Source organism: Carlito syrichta, unplaced genomic scaffold (genome assembly GCF_000164805.1).
Source record: "Carlito syrichta isolate Samal-C Ts95f unplaced genomic scaffold, Tarsius_syrichta-2.0.1 Scaffold305753, whole genome shotgun sequence".
Classification (NCBI taxonomy): domain Eukaryota; kingdom Metazoa; phylum Chordata; class Mammalia; order Primates; family Tarsiidae; genus Carlito; species Carlito syrichta.
In genome coordinates, this window is record NW_007249849.1 from 1 (window position 1) to 22,977 (window position 22,977).

Here is a 22,977-nt window from a genome sequence, read left to right on the forward strand (position 1 = left end):
CCAGTCTGGGTGACAGAGTGAGACTCCAACTCAAAAAAATAAATAAATAAATAAATAAAATAAAAGCAGGAATCCATGTTTTCACACTCATAAAAGTAGAAATCAGGAGGTATTCACTAGACTGGGGTTCATCAGAAGTCAACATGGCGGATTAGCATTCAAGACAGAGTCCCTTTTGTGTCCACCAGGGCATTTACTGAAAGGGAAGATGAGGAAGTATCCAGAACACTCATGAGTTAAACTGCGTCCCTTTCAAAAAAGATATGTTGAAGTCCTATCCCCAGTACCTGTGAATGTGAGCTTATTTGGAAATAAGATCTTTGCAGACTTCATCAAGTTTAATCCAATATGACTGGTGTCCTTATAAGAAGAGGACACATAGTGACAGACACATAGTTACAGACACATGGGGAGGCAAGCATGTGAATATAGAGGCAGAGATTGGAGATGGTGCTTCGATAAGCCAAAGAGTGCCAAGGAATGCCAGTCATCACCGGAGCTGGAAGACTGGCACAGCATAGACTCTCCCTAAGGGTCTCCAGATAGAGGCAACACTGCCAACACTTTAATTTCAGACTTCTAGCCTCCATAACCGTGAGAGAATACATTTCTGTTTTCAGTCACCCAGTTTGTGGGACTGTTTCAGCAACCCTAGAAATCTAATATGCGGGTCATGTTCTGTCTCTGAGTCTGAACACTGGTGATACAAGAGTTCGTGAAAATTCAGTGAGCTGTGTACTTACGAATTGTGCATTTTCTTCTTGTATACAATACTTCGACAAAAAGGTCAAAATATATATCACAAAGCATGGAGGAAGCTTGAGGAAACAGCCCTTTCTTGCGCTTAGCTGACAGAATGAATTTCACTCATCTCTGATTGCTTCCTTTCTGTGCTTTGGAAGGTGCTTTAAAAGAAACCATGTGCTAACATGATACAAGAAAATGGTCAAAATAGAAGCCGAGCAGAGAAAGTGAGTGTAACAGAGAAGGCTCACATGGCCCACAGAACGACCACCCCCTTTCAAGGGGCAAATAAAGGAAAACAATAGCTTGTAAATGTAAAGGAAATTTGATTTCTCTCTTATCTGTTCACGTGATCACCACTTTTAAGTCGGTTGTAATTAGAGCTGGTTGTTTGCCAGACCCTACGTTAATGGGGCTTTGCTCACTTCTATCAGTCACTGGGTTTTGTTTCCTAATAGATGCCGCTTCTGTTTGTCATGGAAGCTTCTACGGATAAGAGAAAAGGAGAGTTGAAGGAAACGAAACGAAGTCAGACGAAAAGAAGCCAGAGCCGCAGGGAGTCTCTTCAGGCCCTGGAAACACTTGGTAACTTTTCTTACAACTGTCACTGGTATTAACTTCTAACCCATTAAACTCACTTACAGGATAGCTTTAGTCAATGAAGCAGGATATGGCCTTTTCTTGGCCTCTCCATTTCAATTCCAGCAAAATGAATGAAACACAAAAAGTTCACAGGGGGATCAGCTTGGGAGGGAGCACTGGGAACTGGTGTCGGAGAGAGCTTTTAACTTGTCTCAGCATTACTGTTCTCGCCCATTTCAACTTTTATCTGCCCATTAACTCCTTAAGTTTGCTCATCCATCCATCCAAAAAAGAAAAGAAAAAACCCAAATGATGTGTGAAAAGATCTTCTAGGTGTTGTTGTGTCATCTCTTCAATTTGTCTAAACACGATTGGCTTCTCATCTGGACATATGGACTTCTTCTACCAATGGTCATTTGTGATTAAAAAAAAAAAGTTATCTTCAAAATTTCTTTGGAAGTATTTGAAATCATTTCTGATTTTGACTAAATGAAGAGGTAACTATCCCCATTTGTTGCAGGGTCAATTATTACAAATGATCAAGCGTGTTTAAGATTCATTTTCAGTGACTGTATAACGATTACTCATACCCTCTCACATGCTTTTTCTATGGAATATGTTGTTAATTCTTCTGCTTTTAGACCTGAAAACAAAATTTTTAATAAAGTAGCCAGAGCAGTCGGGTGCAGTGGCTCACGGCTGTAATCCCGCACTTTGGGAGGCAGAGGCAAGAGGAATGACTGAGTCCTGAGGTTTGAGATCAGCCTGGACAACTTGGCAAGACAACGTCTCTACAATAAATCAAAAATTAACTGAGTCTGGTGGCACATGCCTGTGGTTCTAGTTATTTGGAAGGCTGAGGCTGAAAGATCGCCTGAGCCCTGGAGGTCGAGGCTGTGGTGGTTGTGAGCATGCTACTGCACTCCAGCCTGGGTGACAGAGTGAGACTCCGACTCAAAAAACTAAAATAAAATAAAGTAACCAGGGCCTCAATTATAAAATAAAAACAAGTTTATTGTTCATGGGTATATACCAACTTGCCAGTTTTATATATGATAGGACTTTGCCCAGATCTTTGTTAACAAAATTCTGTTAAAGTCCAACAACAACAACAAACAGCACTAATTCTTGAGAGTAAAATAGACCCAGCTGTTTAGACAGGTTCTCTTAGACTGGACTAACAGAATCAAAGTGGTAAAGTATTAGGAAATAGCTAAGAAATTCAAATTGGGCTAGTACTCATTCTGGATCAAAGACGCTCATTCATCCATCCATTCATTCATAAAACATTCAGTGGGAATATTAATATAAAAGATGTAAAATTTTGAGTCCTGGCACCAAGCTCTCTACAGTCTTGGAAGAGAGAGCTATAAACATAAGATAAAAGCCACTTAAATACACTTCAAGATAGAACGTGAAAATGCTGTACTCTGTACATACTGATTGAGAGTTGATGAAGATTTAAGCAAAATATTCAAAGACCTGAGATTGTTGTACAAAGACAACAACATCGTGCATGTTTTACATCATGATTTCTTCGCATCTCCTCTCCTTGTTCACTGTCACTACCCATAAAATAATAAGATTGAACTTCTAGATAATCTCTTTGCAGTTACTATTACTTTTAGGACTATTATGATAATAATCATAAATAATTGATGATTATTTGAAGGATGAGAATGATTTCTAGAATTGAAATGAAGCACTGCTTGGTCACATGCCTTTATACAGTGTCGTCTATTTGGTTAGGGCAAAGTTCTTTTTTCTTTTTTTTTTAACACAGAATCATCTATTTAGAGCATTAGTAAACTGACAGGTCAGGGCAAGGGCCACATATGAACATGACTAGCAGGATGTGGACAGAGTCAGAATCTAAATTTAACTTTGGACACAACCAAACCAAGATTTAATTCAGCTCGGCAAATATGGATTTCAATATATGCCAAGGACTGCGCTAAACCTTGGGATCCTAAGGGTTTGAACCCTCTGATTCCTGTTGTGCTTTTTCATTGTTGCTTTATGTCTAGTTCAGTTGCTTAAATGGAAGCTCCCTTAAAGTAGGAAAAAATGACATTATTTGAACGAAGGAGTGAATGAATATCAGAAGGGGACTTTGGAAAAGGCCAGCTTTGGAAAAGGTTGGTCTACAACAATCATGACAGCAGCCAAACTGAGGACACGAATAGACATGTATACAGCAAGCCACACCAGCCCAGACGTGGATGAATTATTTCTGACTCTACGCGTGGGGCTGGATATGGGAGAGGAAGGAGCCTGAGTTTAAGTGGAAAGAAAAAAAAACCTTTTATGTAGAAAATTATGGTAAACAGATGCTTCTCTCCTTAAGTAATTACTTCAAAAACTCTAGAAACTCTACTTCCCCACCCTCAGCCCAGCTCCCCACGCGTTCAAAGCCACCCTTTCAAGTCAGCGAAGTCACGTTGCCTTCATGATGTGACAAAGTACAGGAAACTCTTTGAAAACTGAATTCCTTGGTTTATAGAAGGCATAATTCATTTGATTGCTCCAAATCATCTCTTGCATTAATCTGCTGCCTCCACGTCTTTTCCTGGGCACGGGCCGGCTGTTGCCCCTGTGAACATTACTTTGCTGGTTATAGGCTTGATCTCTAAGGTGCAGCGGAAGGTGCTCTTGGCAGGAGGGCGGGTTTTCCTAGACCTGCGGGCTTTCCTTCTGCTCCTTACCTGCTCTTGTTTATCTGTTGAGTTAACCTTGAGAGCAAGTGCAGCCGGGGTGTGAGCAAGAAACTTGCAAGAGATGCCAGCGTGACCTCCTTGGACACTTGAGGAGCTAAAGTTGGGAGGTTAGGCCAGGCGTGTGACAACGCTCCGGGAAGTCGGTCCCCGGCCTCCACATTTCGTGTGTAGCCAAGCCTGAGCACAACCATTGTGGAATGTGAGGGTCCTGATATAAAACCTGGAGAACGCAGTTGACTCCAAGTTCAGACTGCTATCCGCCCATTTCTCACGTTTGAATTGTTCAAAGATTTCTTTTCCCCTGAATCTGCGATTTCTTGGAAAATTGAAATGACCAGAAGTCATCTCAGGATAGCTGATAACTATCTACCATAGCAGGCAAGACCCTTTTCTGAGGGAAGGAGGTTGAGGGGAGGGAAAGGCTGAAATACTATTCTGTGTCTTCTTTATTCCTTTGTGTTTTTTCCTCTCTAGGTAGCCATCAATCTGGGAGATTTTGCCTGAAGAAATTGAACGGGGCTAGAAAATAGAAGCTACTTCTCCTTAAAATTCTGGTTTTCTTTTTCTTTCTTCCATTTTTTAATGTCCCCCTCTTTCTTTCTTCTCTTTCTTCCTTCCTTCCTTTCCTCCCTCCTTTCTTTCTTTCTCTCTCTCTCTTTCTTTCTTTCTTTCAAAACAAGGTTTTGCTCTGTCACCTAGACTACAGTGGTGCAATCATAGCTCACTGCATCTTCTTTTTTTTTTTTTTTTTGAGTTGGAGTCTCACTCGGTCGCCCAGACTGGAGTGCAGTGGCCGCTCTCAACCACCGCAGCCTTGACCTGCTGGGCTCCAGCGATCCTTTCGCCTCAGCCTTCCAAGTAGCTGGAATTACAGGCATGCGCTACCACGCCCGGCTGATTTTTTGATTTATTGTAGAGAGGAGGTCTCGCTGCCCAGGCGAGTCTCGAACCCGCGGGCTCAGGTAATCCACTCATCTCAGCCTCCCAAAGGCGCGGGATTATAGGCTGAGCCACCGAGCCCGGCTCACTGCATCTTCTAACTCCTAGGCTTAAGTGATCCTCCTGCCTCAGCCTACCAGTAGCTGGGACTACAGGACGGTACCATTACACCTGCTAATTTTTAAAAAACTTTTGAAAGAATAGGGGCTCACTTTGTTGCTCAGGCTGATCTCGAACTCCCGGCTCTGATTTTCACTTGCAGAAGATTAAGTGTATGCAGGAGAAGATTGACCCTGATTGTACCCGATGGGCTTTGGAGAGCAGGCAGACAGCTCAGCAGGAAAAAAGAGTTTGGTCCTAGATTGAGAAAGAAAAGGAGGTTTTTGATTCTCGGAAGAGCCCGGCTAAATGGAGACAGTTGAGCCTCCAGTCCTGCAAGTACCATGTGGAATTGGGAGTAAAGGGGGTGTATGCTGTTCTGGAAGGATCTCCACAGGACTTGGGGACAGAGGATGATACAGTACCGGGGTTGCATTCCCCCAAATGCTGGCACCCTGGAGTGAGGGGATCAGTCAGAACAGCTGACTTATAGAAAAGAATGTTGGAGCCCGCTCGGTGGCACAACCTGTAATCCCGTGCCTTGGGAGGCTGAGGTGAATGAATTGCCTGAGCCTGCGGGTTCGGACCTGCCTGGGCAACTTGTGAGACCTCATCTCTACAACAAATAAAAAAATTAGCCCGGTGTGGTAGCGCACGCCTGTAGTTTCAGCTACTTGGAAGGCTGAGGCAGAAGTATCGCCGGAGCCCAGCAGGTCGAGGCTGCGGTGGCGGGAGCGGCCACTGCACTCGAGTCTGGGCGACAGAGTAAGACTCCAACTCAAAAAAGAAAAGAAAAGAAAAGAAAAGAATGTTGGGTATTTTTGCTGGATTGACCCTGTCCTCTGGGGGTGTATGATAGGATTGAAGCAGGAAGGGGAACTGTAAGCCTAACCCTAACCCTACTGTAATTATACTTGCTGTTTTACATAAAACACAAGGAGTTCAATTGATCAATTTATGAATGTATCAAAATAAACACTCTTATAATCTGATTTTAATTGAGTCCTTTTTTCTTGTGAGAAATGGAAAACATACGTAAAGCTTCCAGCAAATGTCTATTTCTTTCTTCATTATTTAGTATATTTTATATTGATAAAGTTAATGTGTATTTTTTAACAGAGCAACAATTAATAGAATGCTCAGCTGGGTGGGGTTTGGAAGAAATATATTCAAAGATTGAAAAAAAAAAAAGAAAAGAAAAAAACTCTAATGTCTCAAAATAATGCACTTGCCAAGTAAGGATGGTCAATCATACCACGACATGCTATGCAGTCATTGTTTTTTTCTTTTGAGTTGGAGTCTCACTCTGTCGCCCAGACTGGAGTGCAGCGGCCACTCCCGGCCTCCGCAGCCTCGACCTGCTGGGCTCCGGCGATCCTTCCACCTCAGCCTTCCGAGTAGCTGGAATTATAGGCACGCACTACCACGCCCGGCTGATTTTTTGATTTATTGTAAAGATGAGGTCTCACTGCCCAGGTGGGTCTCGAACCCGCGGGCTCAGGCAATCCACTCACCTCAGCCTCCCAAAGGCGTGGGATTACAGGCTGAGCCACTGAGCCCGGCTTGCTATGCAGTCATTGTAAATTATGTATGTACAAATTATGTATTCATTGTATATTTCTAAGATAAATTCAGGTATTCAAAACTGATGAAGTGTCTGTCTTTCTATCAGATCTATCTGACTTGTGTGAGCTTATGGGATTTTAATCTTCTTTTTACCTGTATGTTCTTAATTTTCCACAATGACCAATCAATACCTTTAAAATATGGGGGGAAGTCAATAAAGTTGCTTAAGACCTTAATCCTTTCTTAGAAAAAGGATGAGAAATACAGGTTTTTGCATTTCTTTTTGTTCAATAAAAAGAATAATGATCATCATATATCAGTCAAAATTATTTATCTTGCTTAAGGTGTAGTAACAGACTTTAATCTCAGTAATACCTTTTTAAAAAAGTTTTTAAAAATATAATTTACTTTTTAGAACAGTCTCAGATATACAGAAAAGTTGAGAAAATATTAGAATCTCCATATATTCTCTTCATTTTCCTCTACTATTAATATTTTACAAATAACAAGGCACATGTGTTACAATTAATGAGCCAATATTAACACACAATTTTTATCAGAAGTGCGTGGTCTATTAAGACAACCTTTCGTCCCCTATTGTCCTTTCTCTGTTCTAGAATCTCATGCGAGATTGCATGTTACATCTGGCCATCATGTCTCCTTGGGCTTCTCCTGGGTGTGATGGTTTCTCAGACTTCACTTACTTTTATGTCCTTGACCACTGGAGGAGGACTGGCCAGGTATTGTGCAGGATGTCCCTGTACTGGAATGTCTGATGTGTTTGTCATGATTAGACTGCGGTTTCAGTGATACATTTAAAATAACCTTTCCATCCTGCCCTTCCAAAAAAAAAAAAAAAATGCCATAACAAAATCCCATAGCCTAAACCCAGAACAATGTTATGTGTCTTCTAATTCATTGACAAATATGCAAAATGACACTAAATACTGCAGGTTACAGGCCCCTCCATTAGTAACCTAACCCCGAGGTGCAAATAAACATCATTTAATGGAAGTCGCATCAGTAGAGAAGCCTGACCTTTGGCCTCCTGGATTATAAGACGCTCTCTTAGTTCTCTTCAGCACCTCTTCCGCAGTTTGAATTTTAATGGGGCTGGAAAATGTGTGGGCTAGAAGGGTACTGGTGTTGTTTCCTGTTTCCGTTTCAATTAGCCTCCCAGCTTTCTGATTTGACATGAATCTCAAGTGAGAACATAATGTACACAACAGGGGACAAAAGTCTCATTATTGTCTGCTTTAATACTGTAACTCGCAAAGCAAGTTACAAGTTCTGAAATAACAACTCTTATCACATTATCAGCAAGAAAACTTTTCCACAAAATTTGTTGAAGCATACTGAGAGGTCCAAATCATAGGATTATCGCTACTTACTTTTTAGGAAGCACTTGACACATGCTTATTCAGGCAGGCAGGTCCGAGCTTACCCTCTGCCAGGTGAGATCAATCTCGTATTTCTCCTCCACAGGTTTCTTGTGTCCTTTAGAATACTTCAAATTTCTTTTCTTTTTTAAGCTGGAATAACACTCTGTCGACCAAGCTGGAGTGCAATGGCATGCTCACAGCCATCCCAGCATCAACCTGCTGGGTTCTGGGGAACTACAGGCTCATGCTACCATGCCCAGCTAATTTTTGATTTATTGTAGAGACGAGGTCTCACCAAGTTGCCTGGGCTGGTCTCAAATCCGCAGGCTCAGGCAATCCACTTGCCTCGGCCTCCCAAAGTGCTGGGGTTACAGGCTGAAGAATACTTCAAATTTCTTAACTGAAATCTAGAATAATCCTTTGAGATGGGAGAGAAAAAAATGAATTTTTGCCATTCAAAATTAAACACTGTGAGGTCAGGTGTGGTGGTGCACACCTGCAATCCCAGCACTTCAGGAGGCCAGGGCAGGAGAATTGCTTGAGCCCAGTAGTTTGAAACTAGCCTAGGCAACATGGGGAGACCTGTCTCTACAAAAAAAAATTTTTTTTTTCAAATTAGCTAGGTGTGGTGGTGTGTGCTAGTCTCTGCGACTTGGGAGGCTGAGGCGAGAGGATTGTTTGAGCTCAGGAGGTCCGGGTTACAATGAGCTATGAGTACACCACTGCCCTCCAGCCTGGCTGACAGAATGAGACCCTGTCTTTAAAAGTAAAATAATAATAATAATAATGATAATGACACACGCAGGTTTTTTCTTTCATCATTACCCAAATACACTAAGCTTTTTTTGTTTGTTTGTTTGTTTTGAGTTGGAGTCTCACTCTGTGACCCAGACTGGAGTGCAGTGGCCGCTCCCAGCCACCACAGCCTCGACCTGCTGGGCTCAGCCTCAGCCTCAGCCTTCCGAGTAGCCGGAATTGACAGGCATGCGCTACCACACCCGGCTGATTTTTTGATTTATTGTAGAGATGAGGTCTCGCTGCCCAGGCTGGTCTCGAACCCTCAGGCTCAGGCAATCCACTCACCTCAGCCTCCCAAAGGCGCGGGATTATAGGCTGAGCCACCGAGCCCAGCTAAATACACTAAGCTTTAAGGCCAGCTTGAATCTTAGCAGCAGGCCAGTGGGGAGAAATCCTAGACTCGGTAGAAAATTAATAGAACTAACTACCAAAGAAGAATATCAATCATGTAATCTGTATTGTCTTAAGGAATTGGGGCCATTCATTGGGTATTTTTGCTGAACTGATCTTGTCCTCTGGGGGTATATGATAGGACAGAGGCAGGGAAGGGGCATTGTAAGAATTCCCCTGGGTATAAGGACCAAGTCAAGCAGTAGCGGCTTGGGGGAAAATTCCAACATCAAAATAAGGACTTGGGAGCACATCAGATCATTTACCAAATAATCCCGACCCTGGAGGCATGAGTCAGCCAACAGAGGAACTGGCTATAAGCTAACAGTAAACAGTATGCTGGACTTCTCAGAGGGCTTCTGTGCAGCACAAAGCAGCAAGCCTGAGTCCCGATTGCTTGCTTTTTCATATTTATTTGAATTATTATTTTTGGTTTGTCCCTTTTACGATATTTTGATGAAAAATCTATCGCCTTTGAATTAATCTCTTTTTACAGTCTTTCATTTTTTTTGAGCTTATTAGTTTGAAAAGTTCGACTCTACCAACAAATCAAATATTCACTTATAGTTGGTATTAGTTTTTTTTTTTACACTTAATTATTTTAGCCATCTGAAATTTAATTTTAATGTAGGTACAAAGCGATAATGTAGATATTCTCCATCCTTAGATAACTAACCAATTAGTCTCCTCTACCAACCACTGAAGAATGACTTTGTTTCAAAGAGGAAAAGTACTTTATCTTATCTACCTTGGCATCATAAATGCCTATACCCAGGCCGGGCTCAGTGTTCTAGAACTTTTGGAGGTTGAGGTGGGAGAATTGCTTAAACCCAGGAGTCTGAGACCAGCCTGAGCAATATAGTGAGAATTGGTCTCTACAGAAAAAGAAAAAGAGATAGCTGGGCATGGTGGCACACATCTGTGGTCCCAGTTACTCTGGAGTCTGAGGCCAAAGGATGGCTTGGGCCCGGGAGTTTGAGACTGCAGTGAGCTGTGATTGCGCTACTGCACTTTAGCCTGGGAGATATTGTGAGATCTCCCGACTCAAAAATAAAAATAAATGTCTATCCATAGTAGTTGCTTAATTAAATATTTGTTGAGTAAATGAATACTTCTTGAAACTGTCCCTGCCCTGGCATTCATAGATCCCCTTTTCCAGCTGTTTGGTCACATCTTACCAATGACAGGTTTGCTTTTTTTTTTTTTTTCTTTTTTCTGAGTTGGAGTCTCACTCTGTCGCCCAGACTGGAGTGCAGTGGCCGCTCCCGGCCACCACAGCCTCGACCTGCTGGGCTCTGGCGATCCTTCTGCCTCAGCCTTCCGAATAGCCAGAATTACAGGCATGCACTACCACACCCAGCTAATTTTTTGATTTATTGTAGAGATGAGGTCTCGCCTGCCCAGGCGGGTCTTGAACCCGCGGGCTCAGGCAATCCACTCACCTCAGCCTCCCAAAGGCGCGGGATTATAGGCTGAGCCACTGAGCCCAGCTCAGATTTGCTTTAATAACAATTTCTTTTGGAGATGGAGCTACAGGTCAGAGGTGGGTAATGAGTTTAATTAGTTAGGAAAGAAACCTGACATTCTGGATCACAGTAAGATGCTAAGAATTAATGCTTATAATCAACATCTCATGGACTGCTTCAAGTGCAAGCGGTTTCTTAAACAAAATAATGACGTCCAAGCATCTATGGCTTCCTGACCTCCCACACTGTGTGGCTTCCATGTGTTCTGGCCAACTCACCTTGGTGACTGTCCTGAGGAAAATTTATTTTTACCATTCATTCCGTCTAACAACACTTACTGATCACCTATAATTGTTTCTGTCCTGAGGATAAAAACATTTTTATATTTTAAGGCAATGTTGTATATAGATAGTGTTTGGTAAGGTAACTTCATTCACCACCTGTGACTTAGTTTCCCTGGGCATCAGTTTTTTCTTTTCTTCTTTTTTTAAATCTGGGTCGGACTCTGTCCCCTAGGCTGTACTGCAATGGCAAAATCATGACTCACTGCAGCCTGAACCACATGTCACTACGCCTGGCTAGTTTTTATTTTTTTAATGTTCTGTAGAGATGAGATCTTGCTATGTTGCCTAGACTGGTCTCAAACTCCTGGGCTCAAGTGATCCTCCTGCCTCAGCCTCCCAAAGTGTTAGGATTATAGGTGTGAGCTACTGCTCCTAGCCAAGCCTCCATTTTTTCCATCAGCAAAACAGGGGATAATAACTAACATTTACTTACCATTTACTCTGAGTTTGGCACTGTTCAAAGTGACATTTTTTTTTTTTGAGTTGGAGTCTCACTCTGTCGCCCAGACTGGAGTGCAGTGGCCGCTCCCCGCCACCGCAGCCTCGACCTGCTGGGCTCCGGCGATCCTTCCACCTCAGCCTTCTGAGTAGCCGGAATCACAGGCATGTGCTACCACACCCGGCTGATTTTTTTTTTTTTTTTTTAATTTATTGTAGAGATGAGGTCTCGCTGCCCAGGCAGATCTCGAACCCGCGGGCTCAGGCAATCCACTTACCTCAGCCTCCCAAAGGCATGGGATTACAGGCTGAGCCACCGAGCTCAAAGTGACTTTTTTATGTTAAATTATTTAGTACTCATGAACTCTTTGAGGTAAGCCCTTATTTTAGACTCATTTTATAGTCAAGGATATGGAGGGATAAAGAGATAATTAATGACTGGTTAAAGAAATATATACACCAAGGAATACTACACAGTCATAAAAAAAGAATGAATTCATGTCCTTTGCAGCAGCAGCATGGATAAAACTGGAGAGCATCATCCTAGGGGAACTGATTTAGAAACAGAAAGCCAAACACCGCATAGTCTCACTCATATGTGGGAGTTAAATGGTCACAAAGATGGAAATAATAGACATGTGGATACCAACAAATGAGGAAGTGGGGAGGAGGTTAGGAATCAAAAATTATCTACTGGGTACAAGTTTCACTGTCTGGGGAATGGGCAACTGGAGACCCAAATCCTCAAGGCTACACCATATGTCCAATGAGTGAACATGCACGTGGACCCCTTGAATCTAAAAAAAAAAAAAAAAAGGAAAAAAAAAGAGGAAATTGACTTGCCTAAGGTTGAATGGCAGGGCTAGGCTAACACCCAGGCCTTCTGGCTCTGAAGTCCACACTCGTAACCACGATGCTGAAATATCTTTCAGACAGTTGTGAAGATCAAGTGAGACAATCACTTTGTAAAAGCAATGATCTCAGAAATTTCAGGTTGTGTTCACCCCTCTAAGTGTACATTACATTAAAATGCCTAAAACCATGAGATTTTAGAAGGGGAATTTTATTAGCTCAGTTTATCCCCCAGAGACCAAAGGGATAGGAGGGAAAAGGGGGATCCCCCATAATGAGGACCCCAATCAGAATTAGGAAATCAGGAAAGACTCCACAGAGGAAATATTATTTGTGTTATTTGAATATTATCTGTATTACTATCATTTTTTTTTTTTTTTGAGTTGGAGTCTCACTTGGTCACCCAGACTGGAGTGCAGTGGCCACTCCTAGCCATTGTAGCCTCGATCTGCTGGGCTCCAGCGATCCTTCTGCCTCATCCTTCCAAGTAGCCGGAATTACAGGCATGCGCTACCATGCCCGGCTGATTTTTTGATTTATTGTAGAGATGAGGTCTCGCTGCCCAGGCGGGTCTCAAACCCGCAGGCTCAGGCAATCCACTCACCTCAGCCTCCCAAAGGTGCGGGAATACAGGCTGAGCCACCAAGTCCAGCTTGTATTACTATTATTTTGGAGAAAAGTCAAATTAAAGTCTGTTCCTTTCCTCACTCAAATCTCAGGTTATTTCCCTCAACAGCCCCTGTCCATTTTGCTTTCTCTTTCTCCAACTCCTTCTCCCACTCCCTGTTCTGTACCTTTCTCAGAACTTTGGGGACCATGATGTGCTTAAACACACCATAACGTATATTCATTCCTCAAACATTGGTGGACAGGCCAGCACCCCAAAAGCAGTGATTTGGGGTATACCCACACGATAGAAGTTGAGGAAGAGATACTTGAAGGGCAAGGTATGAAATGTTCAGAGTCTCACATTTACAAGATGATGCTGAATTAGCTAAATCTTGTATTAGCCTAGATGGACTCAAGATGACTTTTCCAAAAGCAGCCCAATATGGGCATTGCTCCTACAGTGATACGGATTCTGGGTGAATACATATATATACACACTTGAAATGATACCCTTGTGACTTATAGCGTTTGTAGCATGCGAGCTTTTACACCAAGAAAACTTATGGGTCATTTGGTCCAACTTTCAACTCATAAAGACTTTCCTTTTACAAGAAAGTTGATTTATCTTGTTTACCCCTTTTCTCTTAAGTAACTGCAGTGATGTGAAACTCACCACACCTCAGAGCAACCATTTTGTTTGTTGTACAGTCATCGTTCTAACAGTCTTGACTTACAAAGTCTTCATGTAATTGTAATTTCCCACTATCGATCCTTGTTCTGTCCTCTGGAGAAAGAGAGAAAACACAAATATGTTTTATTTTATTTTTTCTGTAAATTCAGACAACTTCATGCTTTTTGTTGTTGTTGTTCTTTGGATGAAATAATGCCTGATGACAAGGGTCTTCATATTCCAGTGGGCAAGCTTTTCTAAGTACTTTACCTCAACATTTAATTTGATATTTTAATCTATTTTTTTATTTTAAGAATGTTATCAAGAAACATTTGATTAATCTGAGAAAATTGAACATATAACATCACAACTTACTTTTACAAACAATTAAAACATAAGAATTGAACAAGATATATGCATGAGAAATGCACTTTTTAATTGCTTTACAAGTTATGTTTAGGTCAACTTAATTGGTAAAAAGATGAAACCCTAGAAAATGAAAATTGTTTAAATAATATCAAATATAACTTCACTAATAGGATTTGAAAGGAATCTCTTATTAACATGTTTACTTTTCTAATGCACTTATTTGCTTTCAAATTCATTTTGTTAAACGATAGAAATAACAGTGATAAATATATTTTAAATAGTTCTTAAGCTTTGTCATAATCTTTATATTACCTTTTTTAGGTTGAGATATACTTTTAAATTAATTTTTTGTTTCTTTTTAAAAATCAGAATCTTATTCTGTTGTTTAGACTGGAGTGCAGTGGCATAATCATGGCTCACTGCAGCCTTGACCTCCTAGTCTCAGGCGATCTTTCTGCCTCAGCCTCCCAAGTAGCTGGGACTACAGATGCACATCGCCACACTTGGCTAATTTTTTTTTTTTTTTGTAGTAACAAAGTGTCACTACATTGTCCAGTCTGATCTCAAACTTCTGGGCTCAAGCAATCCTCCTGCCTCAGTTTTCCAAAGTTCTGGGATTATAGGTGTGAGCCACCACGCCAGGCCAAGATACACTTTTTTAAATGGCAGCTACATTGAATAATCTTTTGTAAGAAGATTGTTATTATATTTCATATATTTCCACTTCAAATTAGCAACGAGAAATAAAAATTGTTGCCGGGCTCGGCGGCTCAGCCTGTAATCTCAGCACTTTGGGAGGCTGAGGTGAGTGGATTGCCTGAAATCGCGGGTTCAAGACCCGCCTGGGCAAATTGGCGAGACCTCATCTCTACAATAAATAAAAAACTAGCCAGGCATGGTAGCGCACACCTATAGTTCCGGTTACTTGGAAGGCTGAGGCAGAAGGATCGCTGGAGCCCAGCAGGTCGGGGACGCGGTGGCCGGTGGTCGGGAGCATGCCACTGCACTCCAGTCTGGGTGACAGAGTGAGACTCCAACTCAAAAAAAAAAAAAATTGTCATTAAAAAGAAAATCTTTCTATTAAAAATATGAAAAATAGTTTGGAAACAGCAGACAGCTCTCTTATTGCTGTCTTGTGTGCCGTCTCCCTTTCAGTGTACTCAACAAACCTGTTTACAATCCAGCAGTTCCCAGTTTTAAAAAAGAAAAAAAAATAGTATAGAAACAATTTGTTGGGTTTAGAATGATTCTGATTTAACATTTTGGCAGTAATACTCTCTTCCTTTTGCTACATACCCATTTATCAAAAGGCTGTGATATTCCTTTTACTTGATCTTAGTTACCCTGTTTTTAGATTTTCTCATTCATTCACATGGCATAATTTATGATTTAGGTGATAAAGTCTCAGATCTAATCCACAGGGATTGTCATATAAGGGTGTGCTCAGTGATATGTTTGAAGATATGCTATTGAATTCAAAGAACATGATTAGTCCTCAAAAATATTAGTTTAATTTTAATATCTCATCACCCCAACCCAGGTTATGGTTGGTTTTCCATCTTAGGAAAATCCTAAGTGAATTTAATGTGGTCATATTTTGAAAATTTGTACATTTTGTTTTGTGACACAGAGATTGTGCAGACATATGCAAAGCAGAGCCAAGCACTGAAATTTAACCATTTTTGTTTGTTTGTTGCTTTTTTAGTTGGAGTCTCACTCTTTGTTGCCCAGGCTGGAGTGCAGTGGCATGCTCATGGCCACCACAGCCTTGACCTGCTGGACTTAGGCAATCCTTCCATCTCAGCCATCCAAGTAGTTGGAACTATAGATGCACGCCACCATGCCTGGCTAGTTTTTGCGATTTACTTGGTCTCACCAAGTCATCCGGGCTGGTCTTGAACCCGCAGGCTCAGGCAATCCTCTCACCTTGGTCTCCCAAAGTGCTGGGATTACAGGCTGAGACACCGCGCCTGGCCAATTTAACCATTTTTGATGTATAACTTCATTGAACTAACTTTAGATTTCAGATATGTGATATGATCTAACTCGATATTTCACAAAATGTCATTTAAAAACAAATATTATTTCAAAGCACTATAGTTATCTGTGATCATCAATTGTGTAATTTTTATCTTTTAACTTTTGGGATATTAGAATAAAATGGCCTTTCTTCTCTATTTTGCAAAATATTGATTGAAGCAGCTGTTGAGTATCCAGTTTGCCTCTCAGGGACTTCTTCTCCATCTTAGGTCAAATTCTGTGACTTCTTAAGTCTCTATTGTTATACTCCTTTTGTTTTATTGTTTGAGAAGAAAATGAAGATCTTTGGCATCATTTATTCTGGAAACAAGCACCAGTGTGTTTAACAGAAAAAATCAAGGATGTAACTTTTGTCCCACTGACTCGAAAAACCAAAATCTTCTTTGCAAATTGAGTCCTTCACTGGGTACAACTGGATAAAAAAGTAACAAGTTTTTGTCTAAGTCTTTAGCCTAAAGCCTCCCCAACCCGCTCTCAGATTAGCTCTGTTGTGCCTGGATTAGCCACTGCGAATCCTGGTATTGTTTCTCTTCATTACATTTATCCCCATGTCTCCTGTTGCTTTGCTTTTCATTACAGGGAATAAACAGTGGATGGTTTAAGCCATGGTAAGCTTCTCCAGTTGGAGTATCTGTTTGAGCTACATATTTGACACTTGTTTCCCCTTTCAATGTAAACATTCATTTTGAATCCAATAACCTTGTCAATGAAATTGTTAACGTTAAGTGCTAAGCAGGCCATGTGAGCAAATACCAGTGAAGTCTCATTAGTTGCATGAAACCAAGGGCCAGAGATGACAGTTCTGTGTCTGAATTAATAGTCTGTTGACCCATTTTGCTGTAAACAAGTAAGAAAGAGTATTAACATCTGAGAACGACATCCATTTTAATATTATGAATTTAAACAAGTAAAGTATGTCCCTAGAACTCGTCAACACACGTTATTCATAATAAACTATTCTTTCACTTCATACCAAATCTTTTAAACAGATTGGGATATTACATGCATTTAACATAAATTTGTTGTCAGAGAAGTGGATTAAAAGAGACAAAGTAAACAGAACTTTATACTGGTTGTCGATAGGAAGAATTTTATCCTGATCTCCGTTTATTGTTTCAATTAAGACCACTATCCCTGCCCTTTCCCAGAGGAAATTTGGTTAGAAAGACCATGAGCATAAACCTCTGAACTAAATTCTGGGGAAGGACGAGAGTGATATTATTTTTCTTAGAAATGGCATGACAAAGAATCGATACTGGGAGCATTCCATGTTGTCCTAATTTGATTTACTAGCTAACCTACCTGCTTAAAATCCAGGAGATCTGCATTAACCTCATCATACAAGATTTGTCCTTCTATTTGCAATGTGAATTTCATCTTGACACGAATTTAGAACCCAAAGATTAGTCACTCTGTCATGAATAGGTAAAAATGCTTATTGAACTGGAATCTTGAGATCATGGACTATCTATGATTTTCCATTTTTTAAAGAAACGTCTATCCCATTCTTCTGATGATAATGCAGATTGCCCAAAACTTTTACTTCATATCTCTGAAAAGAATTCTCAAATGCAAATCTATAGTCAAGTTCAAAATGACTCAGGTGGTTTTCTGGAAAAGGAAGAGTTACACTTACTATTATTTGTATCACTAGGTTATCCAAAGGGAAAGAGATATTTTTAAGTTCTTTTCCCCAATATGTAAAATGAATCTGTATGTCAATTTTGACTTTACCACTTTTATTTAAAAAAAAAAATCAATGTTTGGGGCTAAGGCCAAAACCAGCTACAAAATTTGTGGGACCCAGTGTATTTTGTTTAAAAAAAGTTAAGAATTTCAAGACAGCAACAGAAGACCATTAAACCAAGCGCAGGGTCCTTCCAAAGGTGAAAACCTGCATGAAAACCCAGATCAAGGGTGCTTGAAGCCAGCCTGGGTCAGGGCAAAATCCTAGCATTAGTCAATGGCATTTGCTTAGGGGAGTGAGGAATGCCTGTTTCTTACCTCAAATCCCAGTTGACCCTTCCTGAGGAGGTTCCTGGGGTTACAGACATACGGAGACAATGGAAGAAAACCTTGGAATGCCATCTTATTATTAGTTGAGCTTGTACACAAAATCTGCAGAGTGCTTTGGTAAACACGGCTGGAGAATGTTGTCTACTGGAAAGCCACAAATATCCCCTTCACCACACTAAGCCCAAACTCAATTTTGGGGCCTCGGATGATGTGCCCTGGGGGTGGAGAGGATGAAGGGGTCTAAACACAGACAGGAGAAACTGAGAACAAAGAGAAAGAGCAGGCGGATTTGAGGTTTGGGCAGAAGCCCTGGCCAAACAGAAGCAAGAGGATGAGGAAAGATACCGCACTGGTGGGTATGAGTGTACAGCGACCTCACTCATGATGGGATGAGTCATGGAGAATGAATGACCCAGAGGACTCACTGATCCTTCTGTGCAGGGCTGAGTAGGTGAGAGAAAGAACAGGAGAAAGATGGAGAAGGGGACAGAGTACACCCCTACTGAATACACTGAAAAAAAAAAAAAAACAAAAACATAAGCAATTTCTATGAAGTATTTTTCCAGTTAAAATTTATTTTATGGGACAACCCCTTCAGATCCCCTCCCACTGTGGGAGCTTTTCTGTCCTCTCAATAAATCCTGCTTTCTCAAAAAAAATATTTTATTTTTTATTGTTATATTTCATGAGTTGGGGTCCCATTCTGTCACTCAAGATGGAGTGCAGTAGCATGATCACAGCTCACCACAGTCTCTACTTCCTGGACTCAGGTGATCCTTCCACCTTGGCCTCTTGAGTAACTGGGATTACAAGCACACATCACCACATCAGGCTAATTTTTTGATTTTTTGTAAAGATGAGGTCTCACTATGTTGCCCAGGTTGGTCTGAACTCCTGAGTTCAATCAGTCCTCCCACCTCGGTCTCACAAATCGCTGGGATTAGAGATATGAGCCGCCTTGCCTGGCCCAATTAAATATTTTTTAACTCTATCAAAATAACATATCTTCTCTGGTAAAAATATTAAAAACATGTAATAAAAATTCTCCTTCAACTTTCAAAATTAACTTTATTATCAGGATACCTACATTTTAAGAAAAAATTTAACCCACTGACTCTCCGGAATGACCTAACAAGATGTTATTACTTAAAGTTCTATTGTATGTTTTAAGAGAAAAAAGTTTAATAGCACATCATGGCTTTATTTGTAAGTATATATCTTTTAAAATCCATGAATGGCATAATAAAGGTATGGCAGTAGACTGAAATAGTATTAGGGGTTCACTTTAGCATGAAAGTGTGAAAATTAAGCCAAGAATGTCCTTTAGTAAGCTGTGTGGGTGAATGTTCCTATAATGTAAGGGTCTAACTCTGAAACAAAGGTCAGTGACCATTATTATTTATATTCACTATAGAACATGGGTGCTATTCAACAGAAACCGCTTTCAACAGCGTAGGTCTTCATAGAAAATTTGCTAACTAGGATCAAAACATGAGAAAAAATTAGTATTAAAATAAGAAGAAAAAATATTCCAAACCATCTGCCTTGAAAAGGTAGGCATTGTGTGTGTGTGTGTGTGTGTCCATAAGAACGTTTTGTGTATCATATTGCATCGGTGGAAATGAATATGTTGAATGACTGAAATTAGGAGGACATGCTCTTGGGAGCAAGAGCCAGAGGATGCAGGCATGGGAGGAAGAGTCTACACAGTTCTGACTTCTTGGGGACCACAGAAGGATCCAGGATGGAACTGGGCAGATTTGTGCTTAGTACAAAGACTGATGTCTTGTTGCCAAGTGTTTGAGATGTGGAGAAGGAGAAACACATTGAAGCCCCATTCCTGAAAGCCTGTTGGCATGTGCCAGCCTGTCGTTTCTTTCTTTGTTTTGATGATCAGACTAAATTTTTTTTAAAGTCTGTGATTAAAAAAAATGTAGTCTGTTCATCAAAACAAAGAAAGAAACGACAGGCTGGCACATGCTGTGAATAAACCGGGCTCGGTGGCTCAACCTGTAATCCCGTGCCTTTGGGAGGCTGAGGTGAGTGGATTGCCTGAGCCCGCGGGTTCAAGATTCGCCTAGGCAGTCAAGACCTCATCTCTACCATAAATCAAAAAATTAGCCGGGCGTGGTAGCGCATTCCTGTAATTCCGGCTACTCGGAAGGCTGAGGCGGAAGGATCGCCGGAGCCCAGCAGGCGAGGCTGCGGTGGCCGGGAGTGTCCACTGCACTCCAGTCTGGGCGACAGAGTGAGACTCCAACTCAAAAAAAAAAAAAGTCTGTGAATATATATCACTTTCATTTTCTTCAATTCACCATTACTTCATAGAAGAAAATCTCAGAGACTCAAGAAAGAGGAAACAACATAACCAATGTATAATTTTAGATCGATGACCTCCAATCCTTCTTCAAACCCTGGTACATTTTCCAGTTCTCTTTGGAAATGTGACTATCTCTGACTAGCATGTCAAAAGTAGTAAAAAGAACAGTTTGACCTAATCAGTTCCATTTTGCACAATAAAGAAATCTCAAAGAAGAATGTTTAATTTATTACCTTTGTGAAAAACAAAGCTCTGAATTATAGATTATAATAATTTTTATGTGATTCCTTTCCAAAGGTTTTAAAGATTTATTTGCTTTATGTCTCTTTTTTCTGAAAAATTTTGAAGATAAAATTGAGGTATTTTTGTTCAATTATTGAATTATAGCTTGATGGCTTAGAAAGTTACATAGACAATGTTATAGCACTGATTTTTAAAAATTATGATTTTATTTATATAGTACTTAGAGGTCATGGATGGCACATAAAGCTTTAATGCTTAGAATTAAGAGGAATTACACCTCAGTTTTCATAATGTAAGGATGCCAGTCAGAACGATCCTTGAGTGGTAGGTATCAAGGTTATCGAGGAATGAAGTAAGATTTAGGGCCACTTAGTTTGGAAAGGTTGCCTCTTAAAGTAAACAGAGCAGGTGCTGAGCAGAGCAGGTCATACACCTGTGACCATCAAAGATACACAGAGAGATATAGATATAAATATAAAGATTTGAAATCCTCCAAGCTTGAAACTACCTAAACAAGACAAACAATGAGCATACTTCTACACAACTAACTGACTAAAATAAAAATTAGTTAATTTGAGGGGAAAATGGCTCATTATAGGTAGTGAGCATATACTTTCCCTACTCTCTCTTTAAAAAATCTATACCTCTGTCTTCTATCTATCTATCATCTATCTATCTATCTATCTATCTATCTATCTTATATCTAACTATTAATCTACCTACGGGGGAGGGGGCAAAAAAATGGAAGCATTTTTTTGGAGGGTGGGCTCCTTGTAGTACAGGTTTCCCCAACAGGTAATTATTCTGGGAACCCATTGGTCTCAGTGTACCAGCTAACATTGTTGTGAGAGGCTGTGTTCAGCTTCATTGATTTTTTTTCTTTTTAGATTCTTTCAATGAATTTGCCCATTTCATGATTCGTGATTAGCAAGTGCACCTGCCCACATCACACTGAGTGTTTAGCAGTTTTTTTGCATTTTATTTTTACTAAAAATGGCATGACTCCCATGACCCCACCCTCCCTATTCACTCACTCTCTCCCAGAGTGATCTGTGTTTGTTTCTCTGAATAAAACAAGTCCTCAAAGGGAAACACTTTGCCGATGTGGAAGAGGTGAAACCAAAAACAGCAGAAGCACTGAAAAGCATCAAAATTGATGAGTTCAAAAACTGTTTTGAGCAGTGGAAAAAATGTCTCAACAGGTACATTGCATCAAACAGAGTACTTTGAAGTTTAAACATGTAAGAATAAATGCACACTTTTTTTTTTGAGTTGGAGTCTCACTCCATTGCCCAGACTGGAGTGCAGTGGTCACTCCCGGCCACCGCAGCCTCGACCTACTGGGCCCCGGCGATCCTTCCATCCCAGCCTTCCAAGTAGCCAGAATTACAGGCATGTGCTACCACGCCCGGCTGATTTTTTGATTTATTGTAGAGATGAGGTCTCGCTGCCCAGGCGGGTCTCGAACCCGCGGGCTCAGGCAATCCACTCACCTCAGCCTCCCAAAGGCGCGGGATTACAGGCTGAGCCACTGAGCCCGGCTAATACACACTTTTTTATAAATAAATTCTGGGTTTTTTGGGTCCCCCCCCTTGTATATAGATATGTAACTAGAAATATAGATATAGATAAGTCATTTATATATATATATATATATACGTAATAGATCTACACACATATGATAGATAGGCATATGTCTAGTTAGATGTATATCAATATATAGACAGAGATAGCTAGGAGGTTCAGGAGATTTTCATTGTTGTTCTCAAGAATGAAAGAACAAAGTGACTATTGCATATGAAAGGTACCTATAGAAACCTAGAAGAAATTTAACTTAGTCTTTTTGCCTCAGTGTAACAATTAGCAAGCATTCAGACAGTCTACTGCAGGACAAACAGTAGCCTATCCCCTCCCACCTAGGCAAATCTCCTTCAGATAGAGATCAAGATAGCCTAAACGGCCACCCCACCTTTGGTCAAGGAATTTGTGAATTGCAAATGTCTAAAAGTCTCTTGCAGAAATCACTCCCCACCAGGGCTAACCTATGTGACACAAAGAAACCCCACCATGGCAGCAATCATGTCCCGTCTGCCTGCTGTCCATCATCTGACATCATCAATACCTGTGCTTGCCTGCCCCTTTGTGGTGACGTGGAAGCAGACCACCATCCAATCACCCTAATGATCTTCCCCCATCAAGGGGAATGGTCAAAAGACTCAACCACAAGCAACCAGCGGCCGTTGCCTCGCTAAAAGTCTGGTGTGGCCATGTGCTTTTTGAGCCATGGCTGTTGCCATGCTTCCTGGCTTTGGTCCCCCTACCCCACGTCGTGGAAGTGAATCTTCTTTCTTCCTTCTCTTTCTCTCTCTAACTTACTTTTTTTTTTTTTTTTT